Raw genomic sequence first — 25,203 nt, 5'->3', positions numbered from 1 at the left:
TGTTATGTATTTGTAAAAACTGTTAGGTTACTATACATTAAACTACTAGTATAGAAAGAATTTTCCTGGTTATGTTTGAACTATATTAGTTTTATCAAGCATTTTTTTCAAATACTTCAAAAGATTTTTTTCAAGATAAGTTTTTAGTGAGAACAGTACAGACTACTCACTTTCTATTTTTATATTGAAATGTTTTCTTTTACTGTGACTTTGAAACATACTTAACCGAAATATATTCTTATTTTAAACTTAATAAGATTTGGATTCATCCATCTGTAGGATATCTACTTCCTACGTATTAATGAGTAATGTGTTGATGATAAATAGAAAAAAAAATCACTAGATGATCTCAATAGACATTATTATTGTCAAAAAAAAAAAGGAAGAAAAGAAAGAAAAGAAATATGGGATAAGGGAGGAGCTTTACTGCTTTTCATTTTAGATTTTTCTGGTTCCTGAGAAGGAGTGAGGGAATCTGCATTTGAGTTAAACATGTGCCAGGCATTTTACTTACATTTTAAGGTCATTATTTCAAAGAAGTACTATGTGAAATATATATATATATAAAGATAATGCCTCAAGTTTTATTTGTGATTTAATGTGCTGTCTTCAAAATGCTAATAGAAGTTTTAGGATGGACTATTGAACTGTGTTACTAAGTGAAATCTACTATACATAGTAAATACTATGCAGTCATACCTACATAAGCGATAAAATCTGACCTAGATGCGAATCTGTTAATTTCTGAGGCAGTATGTCTCAAGTGCTCTTGCCCAAATATCTAGATGGTTATGACCAGAATATTTTTGGCTTCAATTGTTTAGGTATATTTATTCCTGAACTCAATGATCAAGACCATCCAGTTTAGGGTTGTTGTGTGAAGACGAGAATGAAGTTATTTTGTCAGTGTGGGTCCTGAGTGTTCAGCAAAACTCCATAGTAGATAAGACTAGTATAGCGTTGGATCTAGATGCATTCTTTGGAACTGAAAGCAGTTTCTTTTTTTTCCCAGCAAAAGAATTGCATAACTGGACTAGAAGAAGGAAAGTGAAGTTGAATTAAATAAGCTATTTTTCCATTATTTTGCTTTTCTTTAAAATGAGTTTAGGTTTTACTGTTTTCCCAGTGTGGTCTCGACATTCTTTTGGTAAATAACTTTTTTTCCTTGTAACAGCCAAACTAGCCCTTTTATAATTTAGTATAATTATAAGTGAGTACCACCAGCAGGGCTGATTTTATAAAACCAGATTCTTAGACAACACTTTTACCCTAATGCTTTTGAGTAATTGAGATGGCACAAAAGGTGTAAATTGTTAGGCCTAGTGCTAATTGCCAATTAAAATCAAGCATCAGGTGGCCAAAATTATCACTTGTATATGACTTTTGGTATACTTTTTATAGTTAAATAAGTGAATAAAAGTGAACCTGTAATCATAGTTTGCAGTTATACTCTAAAATTTTTTTAGAACCTCCTTACTAAGAAGGAAGTCTGGAAAACTATTTACCAAATTACTTTCTACTTTGCCTTTTTATGAGATTTCTATGAACATTCCAGAGTGATAAATTGGCTTGCTTGCCAGTAATACCACCTAGTCATTCCTTCTGTTGCGTTTAAGTAGCAGATGAGCTTATGAGCTTTGTTTATTATGGTTCTGATTTATAGAAAATGACTAAGCCCTTTTTATTTTATCTCATTTTCCATATATGTGCTTTAAGATATATGTTAGTATCTTTTCTTTGTTATTTTGAAACTAGACACCTAAATTCCAGATCTCCACATTGGTTTAACATGCAGATTTACTACAAATGTGTATATATTAACTTGGAGCTTTCGTAGATTTTCCTATTGTAATTGGTTTCTTTGATACTTCTTCTCTTCTTATGTTAGACTCTTGTAGTCTGTAACACAGTTATCCTAAAAAGTTATCACATTTTAGAGCAGAAAATGGACTTCTAGATAAAGTATTTTCCTTGCAGATTGAAAAGTAGGCGATGTTTTCTGAAGTAAGATTAGGCTATTACAATTTCAAATGTATATGTAGTTTAACTGATGAATGTCTTCCTAAATGTCAGAAGACTTTACTAAATTGATTTATTTACTCTGGTTTAAAACCAAAAAACCAGACAAGAAAGATATATCTGATAGCTAATGTTTGTAGATAAGGATTAATGAAAAATCTGAATTCTTTAATAAGATATAACAAATAATGAAGGAAAATAAATTAAATGTATTTGCTACATTAATGTATAGCAAATGACAGATGATATAAATATGCTGAATGCTAAACCTTCTTGACTTCTGGAGAGAATATGAGATTGAAGAGTGAAGGTATTTTTAATAATGCTATTGTCTTTATCTAGACTTCTGATTTACTACTAAAATTTCAAATTGCTTCATACTGTAATGTAATCATGGGTTACCCTGATATTATTTTTAAAATAAATTTTTTTCTAAACACAATGAGGTCATTTTATATGTGAATATTTCAAGGACTGAGCAGAAAAATGGAATTTCAGGTTTACTGAACTTGTGTAAAAATTTGAGGTTTAAAAATGAATTGTCAAATTATTATCGAAGAACCTCATTCATTGTCTTCTTGACTGGTGGAAAATACAGTGATATAGACAATCTCTGTTTTGACGAGGCATGGATTGTCTTTTATAATGCTTGCTGGAGACAGGCTTACAAAATGATTTTTTTACCTTACAGTTGATTTAACAAGCACTTGAGTGTCAGACAACATTAGATTATAAATTGTGGCCTGAATTCTGGTTCCTCTCTTTCCACTAAATAATTACATATCCTTGAATTCGTTTTTTTTCCTTTCTATAAAATGAAGATGCAGTATTAAATGATTTCTTCAAGGAAAAATTTTATGATTTCAAGTAGCTATGTGTTCTTCTAGAGGAGTAATACAAAAGAAATGAAAATGTGGTCCTTCTCTTCAAAAAGTTTCCAGTTCTAACCAAAGGACTGAAACTAAATAAGCAGTTGAAATTAGAGAATTATTTGGGGCTCTACTGACATTACACAAAGTCAGGTTACATGTAAATTTGTTGCATTTGATGAACATTTCTATCCATGGGTAAATAAGGATTCAGAATGACAGCGAGGAAGGAGTGGGAAGATTATTCTAGGCAAGGAAAACAGTATGGGCAAAAGCATGGAAAAGGGAATTATGCTAGTTTGGAGGAGTACTAAAGAGGCTGGTTGGAATAAAGAGGCTGGTTGGAGTTAGCAGGAGAAATAAGGAGGCTGTTGAGGGTCCTGAATATTAACCTGAGGTATCTGCATGATGTTCAGTTAGGAATTGTAGTTATGTAATAGGAGATGCTGACAGGAAGAAAGCGTGATTTTTTAGCATGATTAGTGGTGTAGTGGTATCATAGATGAAAAGAATGGACCAAGTGAACCTCACAGAAAACTATTAATCCATGTAGGTAGTAAAGTGGATCCAAAACAGGGGTGGCAGAATGGGAATTGGAGAAAGGCTCGACTTGTTTGTATAAAATCTTAGGGAGTAACTAAAGATGATAAGGTTTTGCAAGTAAAGTAATGAGGCAATTATAAGCGAAGTGAAAAACTTGGCAAAGAAGTGGCAGAGAAATGTTGAGTTTGAAATTATGTTATCTTTAACTTTTATTGTGTTATTTTGAGAGAGGAGCCTAGACTTCTTATTTTAATGTGAGAATTTGATATACTTTTACTGTTTGGTTTTGTTTTTTTTGGCTGGTCCTTGGTGATTTCCAGGATTTTGTTATTGAATTTATGTTTAAAGTCATTAGTAGCTGTTTGGCATTGTCCATTTATTTTCTGTCAGTGTTTCTCAAAAGTGGTAGCTTTTTGGGCAGGATAATTCTGTAGGTTTGTCCAGTGCGTTGCAGGATATTTAATATCCTTGTCTCCCACCTACTAAATGCCCATGTTGCCTCCCCTGTCAATGTGGCAACCCAGACCCTCCAAAACACTTCCAGGTGCCCCTGGTTGGGCATTTAGCCCAAGTTCTTCACCAGTTGAATAAGAATAATAATGCTACCTAGCTTGTGAGGTGATTGTCACAGTTAAATCTACTAAAATGTGTGTGTGTAGCTTTTCCGATCATGAAGGGATATTTTGGTGGATACGTGATTATTACATTATTATTATAATACATGATTATTATCCATATGAGAGTTTTTCTGTGGCTTTAATTTTCAGGTCCGTCATTTCTCTCAGTGAATACTGAGTGGCAACTGTGTAGGAAGGCCTCCATTTCGTTTATTTTTGTAGCTAATACAAACTTTGAGGAAAAAATATTGAAAAGCACTGTTCTTTTCTTTGAGTTTGTTTTTAAAATAGTCGTATTCGGCCGGGCATGGTGGCTCACGCCTGTAATCCCAGCACTTTGGGAGGCCAAGGCAGGTGGGTCACGAGGTCAGCAGTTTGAGAACAGCCTGACCAACATGGTGAAACCCCATCTCTACTAAAATCAGAAAAATTACCCTGGCATGGTGGTGTGCGCCTATAATCCCAGCTGCTCAGGAGGCTGAGGCAGGAGAATCGCTTGAATCTGGGAGGTGGAGGTTGCAGTGAGCCAAGATTGTGCCAATGCACTGCAGCCTGGGCGACACAGCAAGACTCCATCTCAAAAAAAAAAGGTTATGTTCTTCTCAACCACAAGTTTTCAAAATTGCTACTTAGATTAATGTGTGTGAAAGTTTCTCACATATAGTAAATGTTAAATTAATTAATGACTTTCTATACTGTACTTAAAAGATAGCATTAGAATATTTTGACTTGCTACTTAATTTTATTCTATAAAACATAATTATACTATGAAAAAAATTGGAAATGATTTTCGTTTGAAATAGGCTAAAAGTAAAATAATTAGTTTAGAATTTAGCCAGTGTTTTTTCTTGTTTGTTTGTTTATTTGTTGTTTTTTTTTTTTTTTGAGTTGGGGTCTCACTCTGTTACCCTGGCGTGCAGTAGCAGGATTATAGCTCACTTCAACCTCCACCTTCTGTGCTTAAGCAGTCCTCCCACCTTGACCTACCAAGTATTTGGGACCAGAGGTGTGTGCCACCACTATTTTGTTTTATTTTTGGCGGAGACAGAGTTTCACTGTATTGTCCAGGCTGGTCTTGAACTCCTGAGCTCAACTTGCCAAAGTGCTGGGATTACAGGCATGAGCCACCACGCCAGATTTTTATCCACTCTTCTCCCTCCCCATTGTTTTTGTTCATAGCCACTTTCCTCCTCCTCCATCCTTTTTGTTCATGGAAGAGTTTTGGTCATTTGGAATTGTAGTTGTGCAGGAGAAACAAGGAGCTTGAAATACTCAGCTCATATCTCAACTCTTAGCTCCTCATTCAAGAGGACATTGCATAAAAGGAAGAATGAGTGCTGTATCAGCTGTAAGTTGTGATTCTTAGCATGGACTACTGCAGCAGGAGGAATCGGCACATTTATTTCAGAACAACCAGAAATGGAATCTGCTTGGAAACAGTTTATTTTGCAATGGATTTCTTGTGGAGGGAAACAAATGTGATAAAAGCCATGGAATTGAAAAGAATAGGTTAACTATTGGAGAATCAGGTCCGTGTTTTGTAAGCCTTTCTGCTTTAAGTAAGATGAGTTTTTTTCTCTTTTGGATATTCTCTTTGTTTTCTGTTTGGTTTTCAGTATGATTCATTTGAAATTACAATTTAATTTTGCCATCCTAAAGGAAAAAGTAAAGGCACTTTGGAAGAATTACCATTACCTTATTATTAGGAGATTCTTGTTCTAATAATCTTCAGACTTACTTTGTATAAGTGAACTAAAATCTCTGTGCTTCAGTTTCCTTTCTTATCAAATGAGGAAATTGGGATGTGTTATTTCCAAGAATCCTTCCAACTTTTGGATCTTAGAATTTCTTTTCTGTGGGGATTTAGGAATTCTTTGGACTATGTTCCTGTAGAGGGATCTTCTGGTTGATTGTTCTGAGTTCCTGTTAAAGAGAATGAAGTATTAGACGCCATACCATTGTGGCTCCCTCAGCTTTGTGTCCATTGACTACATTCATAATCCAAGTCAGTAGAGGCACAAGTGTAAACCTTTGTTTACAGGAGGGACCAGGAAAGAGCCTGCGAATGAACTAATACAAATGTCTTTCTTGAAACAGTAGCTCACATTGAATACTAAGATGATGGGTTGTAGCATTTTCTGTGTATAACAGATAAAGTTTCATTATGAAGTAGGAAACCAGGACTTTTTTTTAATACTATTAGCAAAATTTACCTTCTTTCTTGGTTGTTAAATGTCAGGATGTAAAATTAAAATAAATTAACTTAAACAAGAATATTGAATTCCTGATCGTATGATCTGATTAATCTTTAGAGATTTATTATAGAGACTATCTCCCTTGAATTGCTAGTATGTAATTTGAGTACTAAATTTGGTAATTGTATAGTATAATAACTTGGAGTAATACTTGCTGGGCATTTACATGTAAGTAACTGGACTATAGGCTTGAGTGTCACTGAATAAAAGATAAGCTTAATTGTTGGATCAATTTGGCTTTACCTTTATGCCCTGGAAGAGGCAATTATTTACAGGAAGAGTTTTTTTCTTTTTTTTTTTTGAGATAGGGTTTCGCTCTGGAATACAGTGGCACAATCACAGGTCGCTGTAGCCTAGACCTCCCAGGCTCAAATGATCTTCCTGCCTCAGCTTGCCAAATAGTTGGGACCCACAGATGTGAACCTCCTTACCTGGCTCACATAATTTTATGTGTGTGTGTGTGTGTGTATTTTTTTTCTTTTTCTTTTTCTTTTTTCTTTTTTGCAAAGATGGGGTCGTACTATGTTGCTGAGGCTGGTCTCCTGGGCTCAAGCTGGGATTAAAGATTATGAGCTACTGTGCCCAGCTACAAGAAGAAAATTAATAATTAGGATATCAGTAATACGGCAGTAATAATTAGTAATAATCAGAATGTGTATTTGTTTTCGAGGTTTAAATGAGAGTTTCTTGAGCTGATTTGCTGTATTAGCATCATCAGAAGGTATACTTGGTATTTTGGGATGGCAGATTAAGGAAACGGTTTTTTGGTTTGACGTAAACAGATGTTTATCTGTTTAAGAGTATAACAGATTGATACAGAGAAAAGGGCATTTCACTATTAATACCTTTTAGATTTGGATTTGAATTAAGATCGATTTTAAACATATTGTCATTCTACAAAAGTTCTTGGGAAGCAAAACAAAGTGCTTACTGACTTGATTTTTATGAAATAAACTAAGAGTTAATAAAACTGTAATCATACAAAACTGCCAAAAGGTACTTGATACATTTCTCTTCCCTTAGTCATATGCAGCACACATTATTCTAAGGAGAAGTTATGGTGCTTTCTGATTTAATTACTCAGACTTCCTGTAGAGACATTCAGGTTTCTATACAGTTATTTTGTACTTTAATTTGAACACATTTCTGATCTTTATTAGCAGCCATAAAATAAGGACTTTTCATGATCTTCTATGTATCTGTATTAATCATTTTTAAATAAGTATAATGCCATCGTTTACTTTCAGATTTAGCAATTCTAGTTGGTTGGTTTAATCTCTTATTTTCCTCATATTTACTTTTAAATACATTTTGTACATCAGTTCTGTTTACCATGTAACTTATCTTTTTTCTTTTGGCCATGAGGGGAAGGTAAGCTGAGGTCAAGGAGGTAGGGGTAAGAATTGTTGACACAGTTGGCTGCTTACAGTCAGTGTTCCGCAATGGCCATGTGTTTAGTGATTCCTTAAGTCTAGAAGTCTAGAATAAACTTTTCTCTGTTTAAATAATTCCTGTGTTTAAAACCCAGTGTCTTTGTCTTTGTGACATATGTTTTGGTTTGATTCCATCCCCACTTCTAACCTATTTAGCCATCTTTTTCTTAGATGAGCCTTTAAAATTTTGATTTCTATATTGCCATTTCTTTATAAGTAATATATGACATTAAATGTCTAAAAATAGACCTTTTGGAAATTATAGCTGTAATATGGAGTGGCATTTTCTTTTAAAATAACCTATGAAGAATGTTGCAGGATATGACAAGATACAGTGCAGTCCAAAGTAATGCAAATCAGCAAAGTCAACCAGTATCGTCTCCTTTATCAAGAGTCCAGAAATTAGATAGTAGGAGTGTATAAATTATAAAATCAAGAGGAGGGAACATACAGATTCCTAAATGATCAACTTTATGTCCTTCAGTAAGGATCATAGAGTGGATGAGTATGTGCGTGTGCACAGACATTTAAAGAAGATCTAAGTCTTTAGGAGTCAGCGAACATTTCCTATATAAGGCTAGATAGCAAATTATGGTAGGCTTTGTGGTCTCTGTGACAGCTACTAAGCTCTGCTTATATGTAGCACAAATGCAACCAAAAACAATATCTGAAGAATAAGTGTGCGTCAATAAAACTTTATTTATAAAATCAAGCAGTTGGCTGGATTTGGCCCACAGGCCACAGTTTGCCAATCTCTGCCTTAGTTTATCAGCCTGGCTTGTTTTTAAAGGATATGCAGAGAAGAATGTTCAGTAAGAAATACATTTTTGTGTTTAAATTTCATTAATAGCACTTGCTGCTAGTTGAAATTTAACCTTTCGTCACAAATAAAAGAGTCTTAAAATAATCAGTAATTTTTTTTTTTTTTTTTGAGACAAGATCTGGCTCTGTTGCCCAGGTAGAGTATAGTGGTGCTATCTCGGCTCACTACAACCTCTGCCTCCCAGGCTCAAGGGATCCTCCCACCTCAGTCCCCCAAGTAGCTGGGACTCCAGGCGCCCACCACGCCTGGCTAGTTTTTGTATTTTTTTGTAGAGACAGGGTTTTGTCATTTTGCCCAGACTGGTCTTGAACTCGTGAGCTCAAGCCATCCACCCACCTCAGCCTCCTAGAGTACTTGCATTATAGGCATGAGCCACTGCGCCTAGTGAAGAATCAGTAATTTTTAATAATACACAGTAACTCTATATATCAAGGTAGATTATTTTATAGTTTTTTTTTTTAATCTTGGGGTGTTATCTCTATTGAATTATGATTAGTATAATAATAAAGGTAGCTTAATTAGGCTGGGTGCGGTGGCTCATGCCTGTAATCCTAGCACTTTGGGAGGCCGAGGCAGGCGGATCACGACGTCAGGAGATCCAGAGGATCCTGGCTAACACGGTGAAAACCCATCTCTACTTAAAAAAAAAAAAAAGCCGGGAGTGGTGGCAGGTGCCTGGAGTCTCAGCTACTTGGGAGGCTGAGGCAGGAGAATGGCATGAACCCCGGAGGCGGAGCTTGCAGTGAGCTGAGATCCAGCCACTGCACTCCAGCCTGGGCGACAGAGCGAGACTGTCTCAAAAAAAAAAAAAAAAAAGTAGCTTAATTAGGCATCCTTTGAGGGTAGTTTAATGATTAGCTCAATTATTGAAGTGCTTAGCTTGACTTCCTAATTTTAATTAAAAATATACTTGCCTTTGTAGCTTTTAATATCTTTCTTAATATCATATACATATGTGTAGTACATTTAGATAGATGCCTTTAAAGATAAAAGTGAATGTAAACATTTTATTAAAATATTGTGGCTTCTTTGATGTTACAGATGTTTGTCAAAAATAACTGGGAAAAAACTACCTGAAAAATGAATAATGTATTTTTAAAAAATTAATGGCTGGGCACGGTTGCTCACGTCTGTAATCCCAGCTTTGGGAGGCTGAGGCAGGCGGATCACCTGAGGTCAGGAGTCGAGACCAGCCTGACCAACATGGTGAAACACCATCTCTACTAAAAATACAAAAATTAGCCAAGCATGGTGGCAGGTGCCTGTAATCCCAGCTACTCGGGAGGCTGTGGCAGGAGAATCACTTGAACCTGGGAGGCAGAGGTTGCAGTGAGCTGAGATAGTGCCACTGCACTCCAGCCTGCGTGATAGAGTGAGACTGCGTCTCAAAAACAAAAAACAAAACAGACAAAAAATTCACAAGGCTCCTAGAAGAAAATTCAGATTTTTGGCCGCTTTCTTTAGAATCAGATATATTGCATCTTGTTGGAAAGAACATACATGGTAATTTAATTGGAAACTGGAATTATATCTACTTTTTGAAAATATTTAATAGTTGCCCACTGACCACTTTTGCATTTTCCAGTAGCAGTAAATAAAGATATAATTTTATTTAGTAAATGAGGCTAATTTTACTTGATTTCATTTCTCCAACTAGTATTCTTTTGGAAGTATATGTAAATATATATGTGACAAATGAAATAACATGCTGAGCATATTTCTTTATATTTATTGGAGCTATGATTTTAACGTGAACATTCACCTAGCAAAGTTTTAAATAAAAGTAGCTGTTAATTTTGTTTTATATTAATCTTCATTTGAAAATGTTTGCTTTATACAGCTTGTTATTTGTAAAAGATATGATGAGTCCTAGAACTTACATGGTAGTTATTGTTAAACATCAAGTTTTAAACAGTTGGAGGTGTTTTAATAATAGTGTTTGGTCTTGTTTCCCCCCCGCCACCCCCCAAATAACTACAGTCTGGAACTTTTGAAGCTTTTCCTGGTGAAGTTGTTTGTTGAAGAGTGCTTAATCCTGCTCTTTCTTGAAAGTACATAGTCCTTTCTTGTGATAGCAGTACCTCTGCTTTTTCACAGCAGCACTGTGTCAGAGGTGACTATAAATCTGGCGGCATCAGCTATTGCAGTACTTTCTGCTAAATGTTTTCCTTTTGTGTGTTTATCTCTTTTGTCTTTTGAAAAGGGAAAGAGTTGAAACATGTTTTCCATCTGTGCAGTCTTTGTACTGTATTTTCATAATGTATTTTCTTTTAAAATTCACTTAACATAGTTGAGAAAAGAACTTAGCCATTAGGCATCTGGGAATGGATGCTGGGATAAAAGCTGTTTTACTTACATGTGAGAATTTACATTCTTTCTTGTTCATTTAACCCAGACCACTCTTGTTTATGACTACATAGTAAATAGTAGTTTGAGCAAGTGGTTCCTTTAGAAGTGTATTTATATATCAAAAACCATTCTAAATAATTGCCTGTGATAATAAATATAATTCATTTTGCCTCTTCAAAATAGTCCTAACTCCAAAACAGTGAATATTAAGAATGATTGTTTTCAACCACTCTAATTTGTTTATAAATAATAATAAATTTCTTACTAAAAATAATAGTGGAAGGAGGTAACTAGAGGCCTATTCCAACCCAGTGAATACTATAATTACATATTAGTCTGAATGCTGCAATTTTCTGTTGTAGTGCTTGTTTTATTCGCATTAAAAGAAAGTAGTTGACCGACCTAAATTTTCAGATACTGTTGGACATTTGTAAAATGTTACAGTTGTCTTGACTTAAAGTTTTAAATGTTGATGTACACATTTTTTCATGGTTATTCTTAGCATTTTGTTAAATTTTTACTGCAGAAATAGTTCATTTTGTAGTTTTACTTAAATGAGATTAGCAGAATATTAGCATTGAGTAAGCAGTAAAAATTAATTTTGCCTACTCTTATTGATGATGTGGCTATCTTCATTTTTAATATATTTTCTAAATTGACTTCATTTTTTAGTGCAGTTTTAGGTTCACAGCAAAAATAAATGGAAGGTACAGAGATATTCTATATACTGCCTGTCCCAAAACAGTTGTAACCTTCTCCATTATCAGCAGAGTGGTACACTGAATCTACATTGACACATCACTTTCATCCAAAGTCTTTATGATAGGGTTCATTCTTTGTACAATTTATGAGTTTAGACAAATATAATTACATGTCTTTCATCATTATAATATCATACAGAATATTCTCATGTCCAGAGTTTTGTGCTGTTCCTCATGTAGATTGTGTATATATTTGTTAGATTTATATTTTAAGTATTTCATTTTTTGGGGTGCTAATATAAATTTCAAATAATTTCAGATTAATTATTTCAAATTCCACTGGTTCTTTTCTGGTATATAAGGAAGGGACTGACTTTTTTTTTTCTTTTTTAGAGACAGGATCTTGCTCTGTTTCCCAGGCTGGAGTGCAGTGGCACAAACACAGGTCACTGCATCCTCGACCTCCTGGGTTCAAGCAATCTTTCCACCTCAGCCTCCTGAGTAATTAGGACCACAGGTACACACCACCACACCCAACTAATTTTTAAATTTGTTGTAGAGACAGGGTTTTGACATGTCAGCCAGGCTTGTCTTGAACTCTTGGACTCCAGTGATCTCACCTCCCAAAGTGCTGGGGTTTACAGGCATGAGCCATTGCGCCTGGGTGTGAATGAGTTTTATATGTTAAGCTTACATATCCTGGCCGCTTTGCTATAATCACATATTGGTTGCAGGAGTTTTTCTGTTGATTCTTTCTGATAGCTGCATAGTTGATCATGTTATCAGTGAACAAAGACAGTTTTCTTTCTTTCTTCCTAATCTATCTGTATACATTTTATTTCCTTTGCTCATTGCATTAGCTGGTGCTCCCATTACAGTGTTGAAAGGTGTGATGAGAGGGATATCCTTGCCTTGTTTCTGATTGCGGTGGAGAAGCTTTGAGTGTCTTGCTATTAAGTGTGTTATCTGTAGGTTTTATGTAGATGTTCTTTATCAAATTGAGGAACTTCCCTTGTATTCCTAGTTTACTGACAGTGTTTATCTGGAGTGAGTTTTGGATTTTCTGCATCAGTTGATACAATCATGTGATTTTTCTTTTTTAGCCTGTTAATGTAATGGATTACATTAATTGGTTTTCAGATGTTGAACTAGACTTGCATACCTGGTATAAATCCCATTTGGTCATACTGTGTGATTCTTTTTATACATTATTGAATTCAGTTTGGTAAAATTTTATTGAGAATTTTTGCATCCATCTTCATGAGAGGGATTAATCTTAGTTTTCTTTTCTCGTAGTGCCTTTGGTATTTGTATTAGTGTAATGCTGGGCTAATAAAATGAGTTAGAATGTATTTCCTCTGCTTTTATCTCCTGAAAGAGACTAGAAATTTGATATAATTCACCAGTCAACCCATCTGGTCCTGGTACTTTCTGTTTTGGGAATCTATTAATTGATTCAGTTTCTTTAATGTATACAAGCCTATTCAGATTGTCTGTTTCTTCTTGTATGACTTTTGGTAGGTTGTATCTTTCAAGGAGTTGGTCCATTTCATCTGTGCCATCAAAATTGTGGGCATAGCTGTGTTTTTAGTATTCCTTTATTATCCTTTTAATGTCCATGGAAATTAAAGTGATGTCCGTCTTTCATTTCTGATGTTAGTAATTTGTATCCCCTCTCCTTTTTCCTTAGCCTGGCTAGAAGCTTATTGATTTTTTTTTTGAAGGAAGCAGCTTTTAGTTTTGTTGATTTTTCTCCTTTGATCTCCTGTATTCAGTTTCACTGATTTCTTTCTTGTCATTATTTATTTTCTCCTGTTTACTTTGGATTCAGTTTCCTCCTCTTTTTGTAGTTTCTTAAAGTGGAAATGATTGAATTTAGCTGTTTCTTCTTTAATATATATGAATTGAATGCTATAAATTTCCTTTAAGTACTGTTTTCTGTGTTTCCCATAAATTTTGATAAGTTGTTCTCATTTTTATTTAGTTCAAAACATTTAAAAATTTTTCTCGTAATATCTTTTTTGACCCAAGTGTTAATAGAATTGTTGTGTTTAATCTCCACATATTTTGGGATTTTCTGGCTCTCTTTTGTTACCAATTTTAGTTTACTTCCATTGTGTTCCAAGAGCTGCCATTGTATCATTTGTATTCTTTTAAATTTTTTGAGGTATATTTTATGGCACAGACTATAGTCTGTCTTGGTTAATGTTCCATGCGAGTTTGAGAAGAATGTGTATTTTGCTGTTGCTGGATAACGTAGTCTGTAGATGTCCATTATATCTAGTTGGTAGAGGGTGGTGTTGAGTTCAGCTCTGTTGGCACTTTTTTTCTGCCTGCTGGATCTGTCCATTTCTGATAGAGGGATATTAAGGTTTACAACTGTAATAGTAGATTCATATATTTCTCCTTGCAGTTTTATGAGTTTTTGTCTCATATATTTTGAGACTCTGTTCTTAGGCTCAAACACCTTAAGGATTGTTGTGCCTTCGTGGAGGATTGACTCTTTTTTCATTTTGTAATGCCCCTCTTTATCTCTGATAACTTTCCTTGGTCTGAAGTCTGTGTCTGAAATTAATATAGCTACTTTGCTTTCTTTTGATTAGTGATAGCATGGCATATCTTTCTTCATCTGTTTACTTTTATCCTATATGTGTCTTTATATTTAAAGTGAATTTCTTACAGACAGCGTATATAGCTGGGTCTTAGTTTTAGACCCACTTTGATGATCCGTCTTTTAATTGGTGTATTTAGGCCATTGAAGTTTAAAGTGAATGTTAATATACTTCGAATAATATCTACTATATTTGTTACTGTTCTCTATTTGCTGCCCTTGTTTTTGTTTCTATTTTTGTTTCCCATTCTTTTTATGCCTCTTGTGGTTTTAATTGAGCATTTTATATGGTTCCACATTTTCTCTCCTTTCTTAGCATATCAGTTTCTTAGTGTATCAGTTATACTTCTTTTTTATTTTTTTAAATAGTTGCTCTAGAATATACAGTATACATTTAGAATTAATCTGGGTCTACTTTGAAAGAACACTATATTGCTTCACAGGTAATATGAGTACCTTATAATAACAAGAAGAAATTGTAATTCTTTACTGTCATCACTTATGTCATTGCTGTCGTTCATTTTGCCTGTATATAAGCATATGTAAGTGTTTATATATATAAACATACATAAACTGAATACATTGTTGCTGTCATTAATTTGAACAAACTATTACTACTAGATCAATTAAGAAATAGAAAAGTTTTTATTTTTGCCTCTATTTATTTCTCTGATGCTGTCTTCCTTTATGTAGGGCTGAGTTTCTGATCTATGTCATTTTCTTTAAGAAAAAAACAACTCTGACATTTTTTGCAGTGCAGGTCAACTGGCAGTAAATTTTGTCAGTTTTGTTTGAGCAAGTTTTATTACTCCTTCAGTTTTGAAGGCTAATTTTGCAGTGCACAGAATTCCAGGTTTTTTTTTTTTTTTTTTTTTTAAACTTTCTGCACTTGAAATATTTTATTTCCCTCTCTTCTTGCCTGCATGGTTTCTTGTGAGAGGTCAGAAATAATTTTTATCTCTGCACCTCTGTTGGTAAGGTGTTTTTCCAATGGCTTCTTTCAAGATTTTTTTTTTAATCTCTGCATTTCTGCAATTTGAATGTGATATGTCTAGGTTTAGCTTTTTTTTATTTATTTATTTATTTTTTTTTTTTAGCATTTATTCTGCTTGGTATTTTCTTAGCTTCTTGAATTTGTGGTTGGTATCTGATATTGATTTAGGGGAAATTCGCAGTCATTATTGCTTTAAATGTTTCTTTCTGTTCCCACTTCTCCTGGTTTTCCTGTTACATGTACACCTTTTGTTGTTGTCTCACTGTTCTCAGATACTCTGTTCTGTTTTTTCCAGTCTTTTTTCTCTTTGCTTTTCAATTTTGGACGTTTCTGTTGAGGTATCCTCAGATTAAGAGACTCTGTCCTTAGCTGTGTCCAGACTACTATTGAGTCTGTCAAAGGCATTCTTTACTTCTGTTAGTGTTTTTGGACTCTAGCATTTCTTTTTGACCAGTTCTTAGAATTTCTGTCTTTCTGCTTATATTGCCCATCTGTTGTTTGGTATTGTCTCCTTTATCCATTAGTGCCCTTAGCATATAAATCATGGTTGTTTTAAATTCCCAGTCTGATAACGCCAACATTACTGCCATTTCTAAGTCTGATTCTGATGCTTGCTCCCTCTCTTCCAACTGTATTTTTTGCCTTTTAATTTTTTCCTGATATCTGGACATGATGTACTAAGTAAAAGGAACTGCTGTAAATAGGCCTTTGGTAATGGTGTGGGGGGAAGGGTAGTGTGCTCTAGTCCTGTCATTAGCTGTCAGTTTTTTAGTGAGTCTGTGCTCTTGCACTGTGAACTTTAGGAGTGCTTCTTAATCTCTTCTTCCCACACTTCCTCCCTCTCCCTTTTAGGTGGAATAGGAGGGCTAAAGTGGGCTGGAGTGGCGTACTTCTCTTCTTCTACTTGGAAGACTTGGGCCCACTGGTGTGAATGATTTTTCTTCTCTCAGGTTAGTTGGTCTCTGATAAAACCCCAGCAGGTTAGTCTCTGGTAAAACTGTTATTTCTGAAGGCAGACCTTGTTGTTAAGAACAGAATATGCTCTTGCATATTTAAAAATGATTGCCTTTTCTCTTCCCTCTGCTGGTAGCGTGAGGGAATTTTCTCCACTATTCATTGCGAGAACCTGCTCAAGCTTTAGAAGTGAAATTTACAAAGATGTGGGGACATCTCTATGACTGGGTTTCCCTGGAGTTTTTGACTTTCTGACTTGTTTATTTTGAGCCTCCAGCTATTCCTCAGTTACAGTGCTTGCTTCCTTACCCGGACACTGGTTTTCACAGAGGTTTGTGCTTATGGGTTTTTGCTTTTAGCAAGTTGTGATTCTCTGTATCCATCTGTCTTTCTTTCCAGTTTGGGGGTAGTGGTTTGTCTTGTGATCTCACTTCTCTTACAGATCTTTAAGAAGAGTTGTTCATTTTCCACTTTGTTCAGCTTTTTACTTCTTGTTAAGATAAAATGATGATTTCCATGCTCCTTACACACTACACTGGAAAACAAGTTGATGTTAATTTTTATTGGTGAAAACATACGTGGTCTTCAAAAAGAGGTTTTAAAACTGACGTTTATCAAGTAGGTGCAACTATAGAATAGGGGTACTCTAAAACTGTAATTAATCAGTTGGCAAAGGCTTTGCATTGCAAGCACATTCATAGCCCATAATATGCAAAATGAAGTGCTCTTCATTATGTTAATCTTTGGTAAAGACTTATTAAACTTGTTCTGAGCACATTTCCGTTACGTCAGTCAGAAGCTAATTTAGCTGAGAGTGGGAAATTATCAAACATTTGGAAAATAAGACCTAGAAGGAGATAGGGAATTCATGATTATTCAATTAGAAAAAAAGGAAATCTGAGAAGTTATTTAATGGATTATATGTATATAAAAAAATTATTTAGGGAAGGTAATGCTTGATTATACTTATGCCCACAAGGTTTCCCAGTGTTTCTCAACTATGGCTATACATTAATTTGTGGAGCTGAAAAAAATAAAATGTACAAACAATGCCCAAACGTGCTTGGATTTCTTCTCTAGAGGTTCTGATTCAGTGAGTCTGGCAAGGGGCATGACATCTGTAATTTTTTGTTTTTAAATCTTTGTGGATGCTTGTGATATAGAGCCAGAATTGAGAAATATTGGTTTAAGTGTTTGACAGGCTGGGTAGCAGTATTCTTAGGCAGATGGTAGAAAAGAAACATGTTAATTACTGTATATAGAGAGGATGTCGTTTTAAAGCAGTCATAACATCTTGAGATCTGTGGTGTAACCGTGAGGAAATACACTGCCTTTTTGTTCTGCCACTGCCTTTGGAGACAGGGCTGTGAAACTGTTACGTGAAATATTTGGAAAGGAACTGGAGTTCCAGGTCTTGAGTTATGGTGTTTTTCCTTCTTAGCAGTTTATCACTGGTCAAGAGAACGAGCAATATAAAAGACCATGAAGTCTAATTATGGTTGAAAAGTCTATTCTTAAACATGCAAGGCTTTGTCGGGTGTGGTGGCACATGCCTGTAATCTCAGCACTTTGGGAGGCTGAGGCAGGCGGATCATTTGAGGCCAGGAGTTCAAGACTAGCCTGGCCAATATGGTGAAACCCCATCTCTACTAAAAATACAGAAATTGGCCAGGCATGGTGGTGCATACCTGTAATCCTAGCTACTGGGAGACTGAGACACGAGAATCACTTTCACACCCAGGAGGCAGAGGTAGTAGTGAACTGTGATTGCACCACTGAACTCCAGCCTGGGAGACAGAGTGAGACTGTGTCTCCAGATAAATAAAATAAACCAAACTAAACTAAATTAAAATAAAATAAAAAAATTAAGTTGCAGGTGATCCTCACACTTTACTGATCAGGTTAAGAATGCAAATGACATTTCACAGATGAGAAAACTATAGCACAGGTAGATTGTTTTAGTTATTACAGATCATTTAATATATTTTCATTTTTTCCTAGTAACCTGCTACTTACAGAAAGTTTATTTTTTTATCATTAGTAGGATAAATATATCATGTACTGCCGCTTTTATTTATTGACTTTCATTTATCCCCCATAACAGTGTAGATGAAGAAATCAAAGGTTTCTAATGATGCTCAATGTTTGTTTGTTTGTTTTAATTGTTTTTATGTTCACACAAAATAAAGGACAGCATTGGTCCTAATCTAAAGCTCATCCTCTTTTCACTTCACAAATGCTTACATCAATATTCTTTGATCCCATTACAGTGGTATTTAGATTTTAACTTTGTTATTGAAAAATAATCATGGTTAAATCTCTTCGAGACTTAGGCCATTAAAAGTAAAATCATCTACTGACTTTTGTTCATAGTAGTAAGGCAATTCAGAGTAGCAACATTTTGAAGGCATATCAAAATACTTAAAAAGGTTTAAATTACCCTGTTGGCTGAAAGTAAAAGAATGTACTGAAAGAAATGGTAAGAGAGGTGTTTCTGATGAATTAAAATTGTGCTCTTGGGTTTGTCTTTTTTACTGTAGTATATGGTAGGAAGGAACAGTTTTCCTTTAAATTTTTTTCTTGGTTAATTAGGAGAATATCTGCTCCAAGAAATTTACTTTCACAGAATATTATATAATTAAACATATACTATTGTAGGATAATTTATTGTCATTTCTAACTATAGTTCATAGAAAATATCATGATCCTTATTCTTTAAACTTTGCAAGATATAATTGTGTTTCTAGAAACCTCACAGGATATCACAGTTCTCTAGTTGCTTTCTATTTTATGTATACTCTAGTCTTCCATTCCTAGGTTGGAAAATTGAATATGTCCCTTCTGTAGAGATTAGAGTAATATTACTTTTCTTTGCCTTGTTCCTCATTGAAAATAATTGATGAACAGATTCTCTGAAAAGATATATAATCTTAAAAAATATTAATAATTTATAACAGGTACCAGTTTTGATACTGTCTCATTCTTCATAAAAGTAGAGGTTGTCAGAATATGTGTGTCAGACGTTTTCATAATACACAGTGGTAATGACAGTAGTGAAAACTTGCCCAGGAGCGTTACTCTCAGACTTTATCACAGACTGGGGGCCCATGGCATGTTTATTTTACTATTTTTTGTTTCTACTTTGCTGACAGTACAAATCCCACAAAGAAGAATAAGCAATAAGAGGAAATATTGTTGTGATTGTAATAACCTAAAAAAAAATCATTGAAGATAAAATGAATGGGCTAGAAATGTAATTTATGGGATTTTTAAGGGCCATAATGGATCCTAGAGAAAATCGAGTCCAATTTCCTGATAGTGACAGGATTAGAACATTTTTCCACTGTTGTGTACTTTTTATTGGTTTTCTGAAAAGTGAATTAATCTTACCTAAGAAGATATGACTGGAGCGGACGTGGTGGCTCATGCATGTAATCTCAGCATTTTGGGAAGCTTGAGTCCGAAAGTTCAAGACCAGCCAAGGAAACATAGTGAGACCTTGGCTCTAACACACACACACACACACACACACACACACACACACACACACACAAAAAGCCAGGCATAGTGGCAAGTGCCTGTAGTCCCAGCTACTCTGGAGGCTGAGGCAGGAGGGTCCCTTGAGCCCAGAAGGTTGAGGCTTCAGGGAGCCATGATTGTGCCTCTGCACTCTACCCTGAGTGACAGAGTGAGACCCTTACTAAAAAAAAAAAGGTATTACTGGACATAAAACATGTTTCTTAGGTTTTAAGAAAACTCATTCATTCATTGAGTGTCTACTATGTGTCATATGGTTTTCCAGGCTTTGGGAGTAAAGAGAGCAGATAAACGTGTTATTACCTGAGACTGTTTGAAAGCCTTCCACACTCTAGGATGGAAGTATAGCATAGGCTGCCAAACATAGTTGTGTAATTCAGCCAAAGATGGTCCCAACTGAAGGAAAAGGAAGTAGGTACAGAATTCAGTATGACTGTATAATAAGCAAGGAAGGAAATCAAAGAATGGCATGAGCATATAAGAATAGTGTAGGACATGCTCAAATTTCAAATGAACTGATGTTTGTGAGAATAATTGAAAAGTTTTTTTTTCAAGTAATATTCTTACCTACAAAATTCTTTTTTTTTTTTTTAGACGGAGTCTCGCTGTGTCGCCCGGGCTGGAGTGCAGTGGCCGGATCTCAGCTCACTGCAAGCTCCGCCTCCTGGGTTTACGCCATTCTCCTGCCTCAGCCTCCCGAGTAGCTGGGACTACAGGCGCCAGCCACCTCGCCCAGCTAGCTTTTGTATTTTTTAGTAGAGACGGGGTTTCACCATGTTAGCCAGGATGGTCTCGAACTCCTGACCTCGTGATCCGCCCGTCTCGGCCTGCCAAAGTGCTGGGATTACAGGCTTGAGCCACCGCGCCCGGCCAACTACAAAATTCTTATCTGTTTGGAGTAACTGAAGACCTAACTGTTATAGTGCTTTTATAATTCTGTTGCTAAACTCTTGAGATCCTTGAGGATAAAGACTATGATTTGTACCCTCAGTGCTTATTAAAGTTCTCAAATAAGAAAAATTGAATGGGTTAAGCAAACATGGTTAAGGAATATCATTCTGTAGCTTGCCATCTTTACCTCCTAGGAGCTACAAAATGGGAGAACATGGAGACTAATTAGGATCATTAGTACAAGAAGCTCTGCTTGTTTCCCCATAATGTGCCCATTTTTCTTGCCACACAATTCTGTATAGTAGTGAATGAAAGCAGGTAGGGTTGGAAAGAAACCAGTGGTTATGGGGAAGAGAGAAAGACTAGGTAAGTGATTCAGAATTCCAGAATGTGAGGTATGAAAACAAAGTTCTCCTGTTGTGTGGATCTGGAGAGAGGTCGTGATTCAGGTTTTCTAGTATTAATGGTATAAGTCAGTTAGAGGGATACAATAACATAATGAAATGAACCCAATAATTGTATGTCTGATTCTGTACTGCTGCTTTTCTCCACTTTAGAAACACCTTCCAAAGGTATGTGCATGGTTTAAAGATTAAGTAGTATAGTATAGTGGGGGCTGTGATGAAAAGTACATGTCCTACCTTGCCCATGCCTACCCCTTCCTGAGAAGGATCCATTTAACTGTTACAGGTCATGTTGCTAACTCTGAATAAAATCTCTTGCCAATGTTTTTTGATTTCTCAACTTTATAAATTATCAGTTGATTTCCTGCCTTAATAAAATTTGCCTCATATCTCCCCTCCCCTGTAGTCTTGTCCCTATTCTTACTTTGTTTCCTTGTTACCTTTGTAAATTTCAAAAAGTATCTTATAGTTAATTCTGTATTTCTTGCTCTGTCAATTATGCATACTAGCTCTTGGCTCCCCACTCTGTAAAATGAGAATGTTAATCCATCACTTTTCCATGGTGGTTTCCTCTTCCTTTTTTTTTTTTTGAGACAGAGTCTCACTCTGTTATTCAGGCTGGAGTGCAGTGGCGCGATCTTGGCTCACTGTAAGCTCTGCCTCCCGGGTTCACGCCATTCTCCTGCCTCAGCTTCCCGAGTAGCTGCGACTACAGGTGCCTGCCACCACGCCCGGCTAAAATTTTTGTATTTTTTGTAGAGATGAGGTTTCACCATGTTAGCCAGGATGGTCTGAATCTCCTGACCTCATGATCTGACCACTTCAGCCTCCCAAAGTGCTGGGATTACAGGTGTGAGCCACTGCGCCCGGCCCTGTTTCCTTTTTCATCCTCCTTTCCTTTGCCAATTGTAGTCACGTGTAATTAATATAAACTTCTAGTTTGATTCTAAAAGTTGGAAATGGGTGAACAGTATGTATTATGACTTTTTCCTGTGATGACTTTTTTATTCCACGGTCAAATGATATCCTATGAGTACATTTCCTTTCTTGTGCAGCTGCTTTTCTTCCATCTCCCCCTCTTCCCTTATGCATTGGCTGCTGTCATCTCATGGTTAAATGCCTGAGGCTTCTCAAGGATGGAGTCACATCTGTGGAGCCCTCTTATTCTCATGAACCTGCCTCCAGTGAATACCTCCTTGTTCTTTAAGCTGGACCAGTGTTGTTTATGTCAACTGTACTGTTTTCCTCCTGGGCTTTTTTCATCTTTTTTTTCTGGGTTGAATTCAGTGTTTTTTAGATTCCCCGTCATTGCCTTGTGTGTGGGGGTGGGGGGGGGCGGGGTTTACTCTTTCAAATTATTGGAGCATAGTCTTAAATGACTTCCGAAAAGAATGATACGATTTTGAGGCCCATGAATATCTAAAAGTCTTTGTTCTATATTTAGATCTTGTCAGGGGTTTGCTTGAATGTCTATAACTCTGGGGACGTTACTGTTTTCTAGCAACTAGTAAACATTGCTAGCAAACTAGCAATTTGATCATTTCTTTGCAGGTGGTCACTTGTTTTGTTTCTTTTTCCCTGGAAGTCTATAGGCCTTCTTTTTAAGCCTTAAGGAACATTTTAGAGTGGTGTATTTAGGTTGGGACTAATTTCATTTATCATTCTGTGTACTTCCATCTAAGGACCCATGTTCATTAGAAGCGGAGTAAAATCTGCTTTCTTCTATTATTTTGTTGATACTTTTCTTCTTTTTCTTTGTTTTCTCTTATTGGATGTTACATGTTCTAAAATGATCCTTATATTGCTTACTTTTTCTTTTATATTTTCTGGTCCTTTATTTTTTGGCTTTACTTTTTTAAAGGGATCTTGGAACGAAATGACGGCATACATATTTGTTCAGCTTGGTATCTTGGACCAAAGACCTCTGTGTACTACTTTTCAGTCATTATAATATCCAAAATTGGGATTTTCTGAGCAATTTTCATCAGCATATTTTAGGAATTAATGTAGATTTTAAACTAAGTGAGAAATACAAATTATTGTAATTTACAAGGGTAAAATATTTTTCTTGGGACTTTTACTTACATGTATTTCTAAAACCATACTAATTCTTTACATGATCAACAATCTTATTTTTTTACAAGAATATTGAATTTTCTTTGTTGCTTCTCATCTGTTAAATACGTCTTGTTTTAAATCATGGATGAAATTAATTTAAAAAGTCAAATGCAGGACAGAAAGAAATAAGTAGCTGACTTGCAAAAATGCTAAACCGTAGTTTTTTTTTCTCCTATTGTGCTGTATTTCATTTAGGTTGCTAAATAGTTAAATTCATTCAGTGCTTATGAAAATGTTTAAACGTTTCAGACAAAATATATTTAAGACTATCATATGTTTTAATTTGTTTTCATTAAGAATTCTAGTGTTTGCTTGCCTTAAATTCATTGCCTTTTATTATTACCTGTTCATATATGGTGTTAGTATTTATCATTCATACAAGCTAATTCTTGTTTTTAACAGCTTTAGTGAGCTATACTTACATATAATGATATGTAAGTATTGGCTTGTCAATTTCTACAAGCAGCTGGGATTCTGGTAGAGATCGTTTAGGTTTTTTCGATAAGTTTGGTGATTATTGCCATCTTAATAATATTGTCTTTGTTCCATGGATATAGGATATCTTTTCATTTATTTAGGGTTTCTTTCAGCAGTACTTTTTAGTTTTTGATGTTACAGGTCTTGAATTTCTTTGGATAAATTTATTTTTAAATATTCTATTCCTTATGATGTTATTGTAAGTGGAATTGTTTTCTTAATTGCATTTACAGATTGTTCATTGCCAGGGTATGCTTTTTATGTGTATTGGTCTTGTATTATGCAACCTTGCTGAACATTTTTATTCATTCCTGTTTTTTTTAGTGGATTTCTTAGAATTTTCTATGTATAAGATTATGTCACCTACGAATAAAGATAGTTCTACTTTTTTCTTTTTGTTTTTAACACTTTCTCTCTTTTTTTTTTCTTGCATATTTGCATGGCTAGAACATTAGATTCCATGTTGAATAGATGAGTGGTGAGAATGGACATGCTGTCTTTTTCCCTATCTTAGTGGGAAAGCATTCAGTCTTTCACCAGTGAGAAGGATGTTAGCTGTGAGTTTTTCATAGATGCCCTTTGTCATGTTGAGGAAATTCCCTTCTATTTCTAGTTTTATTGAGTTGTGTGTTTAATCATAAAACGGTGTTGATTTTTGTCAGATTTTTTTCTACACCCGTTGAGATGTGTGGTTGTGCCCTGTATTCTAACATCGTGTATTCCATTGATCCCGTATACTTTTTAAAGATATGATTGTTTATTTCTGTTTCTCATTTAATTTTGCCAAGTATTGTTCCTCTCAGTAGCTATAGACTCTAAAATGTTTTTTGGCGTATCATTTTACACATGGAGGTATTTGTAAGGAGGTTGTCTCAAAATTACAACTAGAATTAGAATTCAGAATTCTAGCTTTTTGCTTATCTTGCTAGGCCATATTGCTTCATTATTAAAATTAATTTTTAAACATGATACCCTCAGCTAACAGCTGTTAATGAAAATGACTCTAGTATATTCTTTAAATTAGCATATTGTTTACTATCTAATTGGTGTATGATGTTCACTTACTACAAGTTACGTTTAGTCTAGTTTTATAGAATTAGACCAATCTGGGTTTATTAAGTTTTATAGAATTAGACCAATCTGGGTTTATTAAGTACTCAGTTGTGAAACGTTGATTATAAATATATGTTCCTTTTCCAGTTTTAAGATGATTTACAATAAATCAGGAAGTAACATTTACATGTGAAAATGGGCTCTTAATATATTTTGCTGTGTCTGTGTGTGTGTGTGTGCGTGTGTGCTGCAAGGGTTGGTAATTTATACTGTGGGTTCTGGAATTAGACTGCCTTGGTTCAGATCTCAGCTTCTTTACTAACTAGGTGAGTAGCCTTGAGCAAGTTACTTAAACTTTGCGCCTGAGTTTCCTTATTTGTGAAAACAGAGCTTATCATAGAGAACTATTGTGAGATAATACATATGTAGTATTTTACTTGACACATCTTAAGTGTTCAGCAAATCTCAGCTTCAGTGATGATGCAGGTGATGATGATGGTGCTGACGATGATGATGTACTTAAAGACCTCCCAATTCCTCATTTATTCCTCCCTT

General features: G+C 35.2%; 1 protein-coding gene across 1 annotated transcript in view; it reads left to right on the top strand.

The window, feature by feature from the left end:
* STXBP5 (syntaxin binding protein 5) overlaps positions 1 to 25,203 on the top strand; it is a 202,835-nt gene that overhangs the window by 2,840 nt on the left and 174,792 nt on the right. The window lies entirely within an intron of this gene.

This window comes from Rhinopithecus bieti, unplaced genomic scaffold (assembly GCF_001698545.2).
Source record: "Rhinopithecus bieti isolate Rb0 unplaced genomic scaffold, ASM169854v2 scaffold_10706, whole genome shotgun sequence".
NCBI lineage: Eukaryota > Metazoa > Chordata > Mammalia > Primates > Cercopithecidae > Rhinopithecus > Rhinopithecus bieti.
Note: the sequence above shows the minus strand (reverse complement) of the source record. Positions and strands in the feature narration are given on the sequence as shown.